This window comes from Zingiber officinale, chromosome 2A (assembly GCF_018446385.1).
Source record: "Zingiber officinale cultivar Zhangliang chromosome 2A, Zo_v1.1, whole genome shotgun sequence".
NCBI lineage: Eukaryota > Viridiplantae > Streptophyta > Magnoliopsida > Zingiberales > Zingiberaceae > Zingiber > Zingiber officinale.
Window position 1 is genome coordinate 128,049,197 of NC_055988.1, and position 15,264 is coordinate 128,064,460.

Here is a 15,264-nt window from a genome sequence, read left to right on the forward strand (position 1 = left end):
AGAAATTTGCGTTTAGTGTTTTTCAAAGAGGCTATTCACCCCCCCTCTAGCCATCTAAGATCCCAACATTTCCGTCACCGAGTCCTCCCTCTCCTCTCTCACGCGACACCGACACTGCCGAGCTCTCCCTTCCTTCGTAAAGCCGTCATCGCCTTGGCTTGAGGACAGATCGACAACGCCGTTGATCGAGGGAGTGCGTAGGTTCCCTGTGCTCCGATTTCCCATGGATCGTTGCCGGCGTCTGAGGTATAGTCGTGCCCTAATTTTTGTTCTGGTGCCATGGGATCAAGCTAGAGCCATCCGATCGCTGGCGTGAGGTTGCCTTAGGGCTTCGAAGGTAAGCAACCAACCCTAATATCTGAAGAGAATCACCATTGAATTTCGTTTTAATACTCTTTTTATACTTTGGATGATAATTTGCTTCATTTTGATTCAGATTCTGTGATTTTGCACAGGACAAAAAGTCATTACAGTTAGGGCCTGAGGACAACCTTTATGTGGAGGGTTTTGCATCAAATCTTTTTGCAAAGGCAGATAAGCAAGATCGTGCTGGTCGTGCAGATCTGTATGTGAAGGAACATGTTTCTTTATCATTTTCTTATCTATCTAGGCATATCTATTAAGATATTTCACTGGCTTTTCTTAGTCTCACAATGGTTGGGAAATTAAGTACTAGTAATATTATAGGAATACTGCAAAAACTTTTTATGCTGCAAGTATCTTTTTTGAGATACTATATCAATTTGGTGAACTTCAGCCTGAAGTAAGTTTTGCACTTTGCCATTTTATAAAGAACTATTTTTTTGGTTCAATATGAGCAAGCAGACTAATTCTGATCATACTCTACTTTCCAGATTGAGCAAAAACAGAAGTATGCAGTTTGGAAAGCTGCAGATATAAGGAAAGCTCTTAAAGAAGTCCGAAAACCTGAACCAGGTCCTCCAGGTGGTGATCCTGATCAATCAATTTCCTCAGGCCTCTCGAGCTACACTTATGTATGCTCTATCACCTATATTTCATAGCCAAATAAAAAAAATACAAAATGTTTCCTTTTTATGAACCATAACATAATGTTGTGGAGAGGCTTTTCTTTTGCTTGGTTGGCCTAATAATGTCATGCTTTTTTTATCTTTTGTTAGGGCACACAACCAAGCGATGGATTGCCATCTAGTCAGTAATTTGACAATGCATCGCCTCAGCATATACACAAGGTCAATTTGAATGTGTAATTTGTGCATCGCTTGCTACATATTTCTTGCCACAGAATTGTTGAATCTCGTCTATTTTGTTTTTCTTTTTCTTTTCCTGTACAGAATTCAGAAGGAAGTGAGCATTTTGTGGATAGTTATAGAAATGCTGATTTACCCCCTAAAAATGCTGGTGAGCCACAGGGTTTTAGTCAGGCACCACAGGATTTAAATCTAGAATTAAATCGTAAGTTAGATTAAATTACAGTTACTTTATCATTTCTTAGTTTTTTTTCTAACTTACATTTGCAATATTTTCATCTCGATTCATTCGATTATGTTCACTTTGTATTCAACATGAAGCTAAAAGGTGTTTTGTACATATTAAAGACTCTTTGGTGGGTTTTTTAGTTTCAATCTACTGCTCTTTTTAGCATCTTTATCCTGCTATAATGTTATTCTTTAAGATTATGTTGCATTGATTTCTAAAAGTTGCATGACATCTCTCTACTCTGCCTTCAAAACTAACGATTTATGTTGTTTCAGGTAATTACTGCAGCCATTCCTACTATTGTTTCAAGAGGTTACCATTTATGTTACATAGATAACGCTTTTTGCACTTCTGTTAGATGACTATATCAAATGATTTTTATGGTTATGTAACATTTATGCAGTGCAATTAGAATCATGCGTACAGTTTAGTTTCTAATTTGTAATATATATCTTTATTCGAATAGGTGTCCTCAAGAGTATTGGAAAGAATGTTGACAAGCTAAAAACATGGAGAGACTTTAACAAATTAAGGAGCACTAGGAGCTGCAATCCCTCCTCTTCACCGACATCTAAGTAGAAAATCTCGTGTTATATTGTTTTACCTTTATTTTAATAGTGTTATCATTTTGTTGGTTGCTTATGAAATTTTGTTGGTTGCCTATGAAATTTCTTCAGAATATTATAGATATTATTTTTAAATGTTAAAAAATTGTATATTAAATTTTATTTTGAAATTTAATATTTTAAATGATTTATAATATTAGAAAATTGTGTATTAAATTTTTTTGTTTTTAATCTAAAAAAGACAACGATTTTTCACCGTTGTCGTAGATAGTTTAAAACTGTTGTTGAAGACCCTGTTATTAAAGGTAGACGCTCAAAGACAACGGTGAAAAATTATTGTCTTTGAAGGAAAAGACAATAGTTTTCACCGTTGTAAAAATGTTGTCTTTTCTTTTAAAGACAACGGTTAAAAACTGTTGTCTTTGGGCACCCCTTTTAACAACACGACATTTAACAACAGCTCTAAAGGTGCTACGACAACGGTGAAAAATCGTTATTGTTAGGCTTTTTTCTTGTAGTGAGTCCTGGAAGCCAATTTTGGAAATTAATATTTATGAAATTAATAACTTAGGTAGATTTGAATCAATAGTGTTAAGTTTCGCTTGCGATTCAAATCTAAACCATTAAGAACAGATAAGTTAAATTTGGAATCAATGATGTTAAGTTCCGTCTGTGATTCCTAATTTAACTTATAAATAATACAATAGGTTATTTAAGGAAAGGTTCGACACTTGTACAAAATTTTTGTACAGTGGAACCGGTACGATTTTCTTAGGACTAACCAACAATTGGTATCAGAGCTAGGGTTTGCCTCTATGTGTTTGGATTTCAAATTAGGTTATGCACATGTCATACATAATTTAGGTAGGATAATAGTAGGATGTGCTAACTTTGTGGATGCATGCTCCAACTATTATGGCTTATAGATATTGTGTGTGATTGGACCCTTGGACATGTCAAGGGCATTATTTTGTGTGTGCATGATTGTATGTAACTAATACAGCAGGAGCTGTATTAGCCCTAGGATTTTAGAATTTTATTTTCAATCTAGATTACATGTGCATTCCCTAGTGGAATATATGATCGATATATGTAAAATTCTATTTTTATCGCGGATCGGATTCTTGCGAGGCGTGGTACTTTTGGAGCACCAGAGGCGCAGCGGAATAAGAAGCAAGATGGATGCGACGACTCGACCCGATGGCAGTGGCTAAAGATGACAACAGCTAGGGTTGGAGCACATGGAGGACAGTAACAGGAAAAGACCATAATAGTTGGAAAATAATTTCCATATTTATTGCTTTTATTTACTGTGATGTGTGTGTATGCATGTGATGTATGCTAGGATAACTTAAAATTCCTCACTTTAAATAACTAAGTGGGAGAGGGATTTATTTTAATAAATTCCACGGTCTCCATTACTGGTTTGTAAGTGATGCAAACAAACTTGCGCGTTGGCTCTGAGTGCCTTCCTCCATATCGGATGAGTTTGTTTGCGGATCACTAGATCAAACTTCCATTTAGGATGACTATAGGAAATTAATTAAGAGCGTGTGATCTTCCCCATCAGAAGGGGCATAATCTTATTAATGGACTTAGTGTCAAGTAATAGTATACACTTAGGCACGTCTAATAGTATCCTCCCCATCGGAGTCATTGCTATTATTTGTGTGACCGAAGAAAACTAACTATTAATTTGTCATAAAGATAGGTTGACAAGATAATAAAATTAAAACCCCCTCTTACTAATGTCGAGTTTTTGTATACGTCCACATTATCGTGGCATACAAAATTCATGGTGTATGAGGTAATTTTATTTGTTAGGATGACAAGAAAATAAAATTAATGGGAAAAACTCCTCTTACAAATGTTTGGTTTTGTATACGTCCACACTATCGTGGCATACAAAATTCACAGTGTTTGATGTAATTTTATTTGTCATAAAGACTTATTGACAAGATAATTAATGGGTAAAACCCTCCTCTTACAAATGTTTGAAGTTGTATACGTCCATACTATCGTGGCATGTAAAATTCACGGTATTTGAGGTGTTGGTGAATTTAAATGATATTGTTTTGAGGAATCAATATTATTTCAAATTCAAAGTTATTGACCAAAATATTTGATAGACCAACTATTAATTTTATTGGTCATAAAGTTAGGATGACGAGATAATAAAATTAATGAATAAAATCTCCTCTTTGTTTTTATATACGTCCACACTATCGTGGCATACAAAATTCATGGGGATTTTAAGGTGTTGGTCTTGACCAAATATTTTTGTGATTCTTAGGATTTAAAATGTTTGTCAATCCCCTAGTTGTTATACTATAGAATAGACTTAGTAGTCCCAATTGTAATGATTGGAAATAGGACTTGGACATTTAAGGTAGACTGTCCTCTTAGAGCTAAGAACAAAATAGGTGTATTTCATTCATTAGTTAATACATGATTAGTGATGTTATCTACCGGTACCTGGTGTGTAGATACGGGAGCCACTAATCATGTCTGCAATTCATTACAGAGGTTCTAGGAAATCCGATAACTATATGAAGGGGAAGTCACCGTCTACATGGGCACTACTACAAAAGTGGTAGTTGTTGCAGTGGGAGATATTTATCCTCTGATAGGGATAAAATATGGATTTTAAGAAATTATCTTTACGTACCAAGTTTAGAAAGAATTTGATTTCGGTTTCTAAACTATAGAAGAATAGATATTCTATCTATTTTGATAACAAACTTGTTATCAAGAAAATAGGAAAGATATCTGTTCTGGTACGTTGGTTAACAATTTATAAATTCAATAACTCCCACGATGCAATAAATGGAAATTAATAACACATCTTCTAACTATTAAGAGAAAGCAACCTTTAGAAATGAACCAATTATATCTTTGGCATCAAAGGTTAGGTTATTTTAACTTAAGTAGGATTCATTGGTAGCTGATGAACTTTTGGGTTCATTGGTAGTGGAAATCTTTCCAATCTGAGAGTCTTACTTGGAAGGAAAAATAACCGAGAAGCTTTTAAGTTTAAGGGATATGGAGCCAAAGATATAATGGAATTGGTTCATTCTGATTTGTGTGATCCTATGACTATCCAGACAAGAGGTAGTTTCGAATATCTCGTCTATTTTATAGACAACTATTCGAGACACAGATAGATTTACTTGATACACCACAAGTCTAAGTGCTTTGATTAGTTCAAAGAGTACGAGGCTGATGCGGAGAAATGTCAAAGTAAAAATATCGAGACACTACGGTGAGATCGTAGTAGCAAATACCTCTTGGGAGAATTTAGGAGTCACTTATCAGAAGTAGGGATTCAATCCAAACTAACTGCACTTGGTACATCCCAACAGAATGGTGTAGTAGAAAGAAGGTATAAGGCTCTTATGGAATAATTATATCGATGATGAGTTATTTAGAAAATTACCAAATTCGTTTTAAGGATATACTGTAACGCCCGCCCTCCCTGCTAACCCTAAGGGACGGGGCTACGATACTCTACGTACATATTACAGCGGAAGACTTAAAATAATTTTTCTTAGATTAATAAAACTTTTCTTTTGTTGCATACCCGAACTACACTAATATGGTTTCCATAACATGATAACAAGATAAATAGAAACATAACATCAAGTCACCCATTTAGTACTACAATTTATGAAACCAAAGCGTAATTCTTAAAAGTTCTTAAAGCAGGTTCTTATTTGGTTGCCTAGCCACAGCCACACACATCTCCTTGCCTCTCCTGCTGCTCCTTTAGCTCATCCAGCTTTTTCCTTTATCTGTGGTACAAGGAAAGTAAGCTGTGAGCACTCATGGCTCAGTAAGTTCCTTTCCTACTCACTAAAACCGAAAATCGTCACATGATCAAAGAATATCTCAACATAACATGATCTCAACTAGTCATGGCATAACATATCATACTCTTTAAGCATATCATGCAACATAACAAAATCATATCTAATCATGGCACATCATCTCTTAAAGCATAGCATGATACATAACATAATCATATCTAATCATGGCATATCATAGCTTCATCATAAGGTAGCATGGCATATCAAGCATAGCATGAAATATAACATAATCATGTCTAATCATGGCATATCATAAATCATAGCATCATCACAACATGATCATAAGGTATATGCAATATGATTTTGAAAACATGTATCCGAAAAACATGTGTATGTCTCATGATCTTTAAAACCATTTCTTCTTACATATATACTTGAACGTAATATCAACATATTCAGGGCCCCGGCTTGTACCATACATAGATAACATAGATGCGCGTGTCCTAAGTATATCCAAGGTAGCAAGTCTTGAATCATACTAGGAACTAGGTCAGGATCACACAGCCATAGACCTAGGGGCGTACTAAGGAGCCCATCCCTTACTAGCTTGGATCACACAGCAAGGCCTAGGGGCGTACTAAGGAGCCCATCCCTTTATTTTTACTAGCCCGGATCACACAGCCAAGGCCTAGGGACTGATTAGGAGTCCACCCTTGGTACAAGCCTTACAAAGTAAAGTAGCATGTATAAAAATGCATCATTTAGTCACATAGCATATCATAGAAGTATGCATCACTTAGGCATACATTATGTCATAAAAGTATGCATCACTTAGGCATACATCATATCATAAAAAGTATGCATCACTTAGGCATACATCATGTCATAAAAAGTATGCATCACTTAGGCATACATCATATCATAAAAAGTATGCATCACTTAGGCATACATCATGTCATAAAAGCATGCATATTTTCACTACATAGCATATCATGAGAGCATGCATATTTTAGGCACATAGCATATCATCAAAGCATGCATATTTCTATCCACATAGCATATCATGAAAGCATGCATATTTTAAGCACATATCATATCATCAAAGCATGCATATTTCTATCCACATAGCATATCATGAAAGCATGCATATTTTAAGCACATAGCATATCATCAAAGCATGCATATTTCTATCCACATGGCATATCATAAAAGCATGCATATTCTAAGCACATAACATATCATCAAAGCATGCATATTTCTAAGCACATATCATATCATGGAAAGTATAAATCACAAGCATACATGTTTAAGCATAAGGGTGTATCATGTGATTATACTAACATAAGAAACATGGTAACATAGTTAACTTGGGTTCTAAGCTTCCTAATCCCTTGGGTTCTTATCATGGCCGAACCCCCTTAGATCTCAATTTAGGTAAAAACAACCTCCAAGCATGTGGAACCTAAATTATCATCACATCAATTTCATAGGAAGCATTATAAGCATGATTAACTTGGTTTCTAAGTTCTCCAAGTCCCTAAACTCATGTGGCTGAACCCTATCAGGTGTGAAACAAGGTCTCAAATGTCATGAAAGCATGGAAACCTTAAACCATATTTATAGCATTTTTTTCCAAGTAACATAGTAAGCACATTTGAGCTAGTTACTAAGTTCTTCAAGCCCTTAACATATGTCATGGCCAAACTTTTAACAAGTATTCCTTAGGGCTAAAAACAAGTATACAAGCATGTGAACTTGAACTAACATCATATATAAATTCATAATAAGACATCATACAATAGGTATGGCCGAAACTTACCCTAGCCTCATTTAGGTCACTAAATAACATATAGTATGAGAACTTTGGTTTTCTACTTATCATATTTCATGTAGAGTGACATAAGCATATTTAATTTTTGTTCTAGGGTTTCTAGGGCATCTATCCCTTCATGGCCGAAACATACAATGGTCCATTTAGGTCATGGAAAAATTAAACAAGCATGTGACACAATCAACATATTATCATATTTCCATAAGAAGCATTTTTAACACCATTGGTTTCAATTCTAAGGCTTCTAGGTCTTTTAAACCCTACTTGGCCGAGACTCATCAGTGTATAAACTTGCTTCAAATAGCCTAAAAGCATAAGAAGTCATACAAGTTTCATAGCATGTATAAAGACAAGCATAATAAACATACATGTGAATTGTGTCTTAGGCTTCCTAGGTTTCTTTCTTTTTTTTCTTTTATTTTTCCTCATGGCCGAAACCTACCAATCCCTAAACTAGGTTTTAAGTGGCCTAAAGCATGGAAATCTAAGTAAGTTTCATGGTAAAAATTACTAAGAACATCATATACAAAGTTGGTTCATAAACAAGCTAGGACCCTTGTGATCTTACATGTCATATATCATGTAACTACATTTTCTATACTCTAATTAAGCATAAGAGCATCAAACAACTTCCATATCATAATATTACAGAGGTCTTGAGCATGTTAAAATTTTGTTTAAGCTTTTCTAAGCTATCCATCTTATCATGACCGAAAATCTAAAATAAGAGTTCATGAATTTCTAGCAATATTCAACATGCAATTCCTTAAGAGAACTCTATATTCTATCATACAAACATGGTTACTTAAGTTTAAAGGTCTTCCTAACCCTAAGACCTTTTCTTGGCCGAAACATATGAGTGGATTTCTTTTAGTTCCAAGTAACTTTCAAGCAAGAAAACCAATAAAAGACCCTTAGTAGTCCATGGGGGAAATCTTGTACTAGTTTGGTTAAACAATGATTTCTCTAACCTCTTGAAAATATTTTTGGCCGAAATTCTAGGGTTAGGTACTCCTCTAATCAAGCATCATATAGGTATAAAAACATGAAGGAAAAACCTTCCTACATAGCATAGAAAAATATCATGAAATGAGGACTTGTTTAAACCTTCCTAGATTTGAAGACTCTTCTTTGGCCGAATTTTCTTAAATTCTTTTCTAGGTTTTCTAATCCTCATAAAATCCGAAAATCATATAAAAAGCCTTGTACCACAGGTGAGGGGAAGCTTACATCCTTTTCGCTTGTGGATCTAAGGTGTGATGATGGAAGAAGTAGCCTCTTCTTCTTGTTCCCTTCCCTTGATTCCCTTGCTAAGTCCTCCTTGTATCTTAGGCTTTCTTAGGAGAAAACCTTGGCTTGGGGCCGAAGATGGAGGAGAGGGGACTGAGGTTTCGGTGAGGGAGAGGGAGAATGAGAAAAATGAGAGAAAATAGAATTTTCCCTTTACATATTCTCTTTTATGTTAAGGGGGAAGAGGTAGCAAACTTGGTTTTTGCTTTCCTTCTCCCTTAGCCTTTTTTTTCTATTTTCTTTTATTTATTTTATTTTATAATTTATTCTCATCATTCATGATGAAACAAGGGGGAATGAATCCCCTTCATTCTTCATTTAAGGTCACGGCAAGAGAGGGAAAAGAGAGAAGAAGGGAGGAAGGCAAATTGCCTTTCTCTTGCTCTTTTCTTGCTTTCTCTTCTTAGATCTTTACTCCTATCTTTATCATGCATTCCCTTTCCTTGCTATCAATATCTTCTCTCTATCCCAATTGGTTTCTGTTGGTGCGGGAAGCATCTAACGATCGAACCTGAGTTTTGATAATGGCAAAGGATTCAAAGTTAAGGTGTGTTGTGATCTAACATGTTGAATGAGTGTTTCAGAAAAGTCCTAACTGCGGTTAGGCAGGTGAAAACCCTAGGGAGTGGTAACCCTAGGTCCTAGGGGGTGGTAACCCTAGGTGGAGAAAAGTCATAACTGTGGTTAGGCAAAGGAAAAACCCTAGGGGGCGGTAACCCTAGGTCATAGGGGGTGGTAACCCTATGCGGAAAGTCTTGGTAGGTCGGTGGCTTCAGGCAAAAGTCCTAGGGGGTGGTAACCCTAGGTGGAAAGTCCTGGTGTCGCGAACCAGGTGAAAGACTGGACTAGCCGGGAAGCGGATGTCCAGCAGAAAGTCCGGAAGCGTCGAGTGCTGAGCAAAAGTCCAGTCGATCTGGAGGATCGTACTGGCAACAGGTAAATCTCCTGAGTGGAGTAGGTGAGGACGCGTTCCCCGTAGAGGGAACAGTAGGCGTCGGGTCGACCTAGGGTTTCCGGTAGGAAACCTGAAGTCAGACTCGGACAGTCAAGAGACTGTTAAATATTTCAATAGTTATATCATTGTTTTGTGCTAACTTTGTGCTGCAGGGTATTTTTGGGATTAACATATCTTGCAGGGACTAAAGTACAAAAAGAACAGTGTCGAGGCGCCTCCATGGAGCTTGGAGGCGCCTCGGGTGCGAGTCAGGAAAAGGCCAGCGCAGCAGACTGGAGGCGCCTTGAATGGAGTTCAAGGCGCCTTGGACCGGAGGTTGAAGGCGCCTTGGATAGGCTGAAGGCGCCTTGAACCAGATAGAGTTCGACCAGGTCCGTGCTGATCCACGCGGGTGACTCGGCTCGTTCAAGGCGCCTTGGTGAACAGTATAAGGCGCCTTGAACCCCCTTTATAAGGGGTCTCGACCAGCAGCTTCAAAACACAACTTTCAAGTGATCTTACTGCTACAAGCTGCTCACGAGACGATTCCGAAGTGCTGGTGCGAGACATCGACGACCCGGAGCTCTGAATCTTCAGATTACGATATTGTCGTCGGTATAACTGTGTTCTTTTTAATACTTAACTGTAATACTTGTACTCTTGTCGAGCTTATAGTTGTTGCCCACGAAAAGCGATCAAGGATCGCGGACCTTCGAGTAGGAGTCGTCACAGGCTCCGAACGAAGTAAAAATCCCTTGTCTCTCTGTGTCATTTTATTCCGCTGCATTAACTCTTACGTTTTACGATTCCGATAATTGAACGATTATAGCCGCGAGTGCTATTCACCCCCCCCCCCCCTCTAGCACGTCTCGATCCAACAGTTTCTACTAATTAATTCTATCTATTATAGTATAAGAGGTTCAAGGTTCAATCCTTGACCTCCTCTTCTTTTTATTTCACTTTATTTCATTTTGCTTCAACTTACTTCTTATTATTTTCTAAGGCAAAATTCATCATTCTCTTATTTATCTTAAAAGCTTAGTGGGCGTTACATATACACTGAAAACAGAAGTGAACATAATACCTTCTAAGTCAGAACTCTCTACTCCCACAGAATTACAGAATGGGCGTAAGCCTAGTCTGAAGCATATTCAGATTTGGGTGGTCTAGCACGTGAGAGACACTGAAAAATTGGACATGAGTTCACTTGTTTGTGAGTTATCCTAGAAAAACGAAAAGAGGTTTGTAGTCCTTAAAATCGGAAGGTCATTGTTGGCACCAATGCTCGATTTGAGAAAAGGACTATACTATAAACCACAAGCCCATGAGTAAAAATTGTTCTTAAGGAAATTAAAGGACACGTCTAACCTAGTACCAACTGTACAAGATGAAATATCACAAGAAACTGCAACACGTATCACAAATGATACACAATTGCAGAAAGTGCCTCGTCGTAGTGGGAGGGTTGTTAGACAACCTAAAATATTCATGTTTTGGGAGAGTCTTTGGACTCGATCCCTGGTGGACATGAACCTGATCCCCGGACATATGACGAAGCACTCCAAGATAAAGAGGCAGCATCTTTGCAAAAAGAAATAAATACTAAATTAGAATATATGTATTCTAATAGAGTCTGGGAGCTTATAAAATCACCAAATGGTGTAAAAGACATTGGGTGAAAATTAATCTATAATAGGAAAAGAGGGATAGACAGGAAGGTAGAAACTTTCAAAGCAAGGCTTGTTGAAAAAGGAAATCTTTTACCGGTAGCCATGCTTAAGTTTACCCGGATTCTTTATCTATGAGATTTAGCAAGTGGATGTCAAGACAGCTTTCCTTAATGAAAGTCTTGAAGAAAACATCCATATAAAGCAACCAGAAGGGTTCATTACAAAGAATAAAGAAGCATCTTGTGTGCAAGCTCAATCAGTCTATGGACTGAAGCAAAACTTCAAGGTCTTGGAAAATCTGGTTTAATGAAGTAATCCAGACCTTTGGATTTATTTAATAACCAAATGAGTCTTGTGTATACAAGGAGTGTGATGGAAAAGTGGTGGTATTTCTTGTACTATACGTAGATAACATTTTTGGTAGTTGGAAACAATATCAAAGTGTTGTCAGAAGTAAGGATATGGTTGTCCAAACAATTTGATATGAAGGACTTGGGAGAATGCATATATTCTTGGGATCAAAGGGATAGCAAGAAAAGAATATATTTTACTTATCCCAATCTTCATATATTGAAACAATCTTAGCTCGTTTTAGCATGCAGAACTCTAAGAAAGGTTTCTTACCTTTTAGGCATGGAGTAGCTTTATCTAAAGAGATGTCTCAGAAGACATCAAAGGAAATAAAGGACATGAAGGCAGTTCCTTATGCTTCGGCTGTAGGAAGTCTAATGTATACAATGCTGTGTACGAGACTGGATATCTGTTTTGTCGTGGGCATGGTTAGTAGATATCAAAGTAACTCTGGACAAGGACATTTGTCTGTGGTAAAACATATATTGAAGTACCTTAGAGGTACTAGAGATTATATGCTAGCTTACAAGGCAGATAATTTGGTCCCTGTGGGTTACATGGATTTTAACATCCAATCGGAAAGGGACAATAGTAAATCAACCTTGGGGTTTTGTGTTTACTTTAGGAGGTAAAGTCATAACTATGGAAGAGTGATAAGCATAGGTGCTTTTACGGACTCCACCATAGAAGCTGAGTATATGCCAGCCTCTGAGGTAGCCATAGAAGCTGTATGGCTCAGATACTTCAAGATAGACTTAGATATGATTTTTGATTTGCCCAAAATAATTTGGTGTAGTAGCAAACTCGAAGAAACCATAAGTCCATAAGGCAAGTAAACACAATAGAGCGTAAGTACCACCCAATACGAGAAATTGTATAAACGAGGAGATGTTGTTGCCGCCTAGATTGCATCAGATGATGACCTATAGATCTTTTCACTAAGGCCCTTAAGGCAAGAGCTTTTGATGGGCATATTGAAGGGTTGGGAATCAGATGTATGGCAGCAGATATGACAGCTTAGTCTTTTAGTATAAGTGGGAGATTGTTAGAGTGTATACTAAAAGTCTAGCTTTTGGTATAAACATTTATCTAGAAATAAGAATCACATTGGTCAAATATCTACATTTATGATAAATGTAGTTGTTCAATTAATTTATATTTTAGATAACATGGTGTGTGGTGTCACACACAGAAGATCATGTTATCAGTTCTTTATAAATTATAAACAGTTGCTCACGACTAAGATGGAAAGGAACAAACAATTGGAATAGTCGTAGTGTAATTAGGTATTAGTTTATCTTGACTAATAAATTACACTAGTACACTCTAAGTGTATTGAGTAGGACCATTTTAGGTAAGTTCTTTTTATACTGACTTGATAAAAGAACTAGACCTTAGTTATTATGGAAGTGTGTGCTCTTAATCCTAATATAATAACAAGCACATATATTTGATATTTATTTCTTTAATTTATCAATGGGTGAGATTTAGTTTGATAAATCAATAAGCCCGATAAGTTGGAAAATGATATCACTTATAGTATGTGTTGTTGATTATAGAAGGAATCTGTGTCCTAGTAATCTATGTTGAGAATGACCCCAAGAGGAGCTCATAAGGATTGCCATGTTAAACCCTGCAGGTGGACTTAGTCCGACATGACGATAAGGTTGAGTGGTACTACTCTTGGACTAAGATATTAATTAAGTGAGTTGTCAGTAACTCATTTAATTAGTGGACATTCATTATCTTAAACACAGGGAGACTAACACACTCATAATAAGAAGGAGCCTAAAATGTAATTTGGGATTGGTGCGGTAGTTCAATAATAGTTCTTTAGTGGAATGAATTATTATTGACGAAATTCAGTTGTGTGTTCGGGGCGAACACGGGATGCTTAATTTCATCGAGAGACCAAAACCAATTCCTCCTCTCGGTCCCTATCGTAGCCTCTTGTATATAGAGATTTATACCCACCACATACCCACCTTCTTACCCAACCAATAGGAGCCGGCCAAGCCAAGCTTGAAGCTCAAGCTTAGGGCCGGCCAAGCCTAAAGGTTGAGCCTTAAGGTGGTCGACCAATAGCTTGGAGCCCAAGCTTAGGTGGCCGACCACATCATATTAAAAGGGGATTTTTGTTAAAATTATTTCTTATGTGGATATCATGGTTTTAAAAGAGAGTTTAGAATTTAAATATTTCCTTTTATAGCTTTCTACAAAAGATTCAGAAAAGATTTGAAATCTTTCCTTATTTGTAGATTGAAAGGTAGATTTTAATTTTGAGAAAACTTTCCTTTTTAACCATGTTCATGATTTAAAAGAGAGTTTAAAAAATAAATATTCTCTTTTATAAGTTTCTACAAAAGATTAAGAAAAGATTTGATATCTTTCCTTATTTGTAGATTAAAAGAGATTTTAATTTTTAGAGATAACTTTCTTTTTATCCACATGTTTAAAAGAAAGATTTTAATTTATAAAATTTTCTTTTTTACAAACCACCATGAAGGGAAAAATTATTGGAGAAATTTTTTATAAATTTTCGGAGACAAATTAGGAAGTTTTAATTAATTAAAACTCTCCTTGTTTTGTTTTTAAAGTGGCCGGCCATTGTAAATTGAGAAGAGAAAATTGTTTTTAATTAAATAAATTTTCCTTTTCATGACAAAAGAATTAAGGAAGTTTTTGTTTAAATTTCCTTATTTGCCAAAACCAAGGATTATAAAAGAGGGGGTAGAGGTGACTTCATGGGTGAACGACTCTATTCTATTCTTCCTCTCTTTTCCTCCTTGGTGGCCGACCCTAGCTTCTCCCTCTTCTCTTCTTCTTGTGGTCGGCGGCAACCCCTCTTGGAGCTCTTGATGGTGGCCGGTTCTAGCTAGGAGAAGAAGGAGAGAAAGGAGGTTTTGTTTCTTGCATCCCTTGGAACTTGGTGGTGGTGGTCGGACCTCTACTTCTCTTGGAGAATTGTGGTGGCCGAAACCTAGAAGGAAGAAGAAGGTGCTTGGTGGTTCTCGTCTCGGAAGATCGTTGCCCACACAATGTCCGAGGTTAGAAGAGGAATACGGTAGAAGATCAAGAGGTTATTTTTGCTTACAAAGAAAGGTATAACTAGTAATTGTTTTACGCATCATACTAGTTTTCTTTGTATAGTTATTTTTGGAAATACCAAACACAAGAGGCATATGATTCTAGAGTTTTCGAAATAATTTTTCGAGTTTGTGTTTTCTTCTTTTTCGAATTTGTGATTCGATTGTTCTTTTTGGTTAACCTAGAGTTATTTAAGGAAATAAATATTAACTTTCCTTAAAAGGCTTTGCCTAGGCGGTGGTGGTTGCTCTCATATCCAAGAAGGTCATGT

General features: G+C 36.6%; 1 long non-coding RNA gene across 1 annotated transcript; it reads left to right on the forward strand.

Annotated features, from left to right (window-relative positions):
* The first annotated feature begins 473 nt into the window (after nucleotides 1-473).
* Nucleotides 474-936, forward strand: LOC122040002. The gene is made up of 3 exons (XR_006128472.1): nucleotides 474-565; nucleotides 688-763; nucleotides 855-936. It is a non-coding gene; the product is annotated as an uncharacterized LOC122040002 (long non-coding RNA).
* Nucleotides 937-15,264: the final 14,328 nt, after the last annotated feature.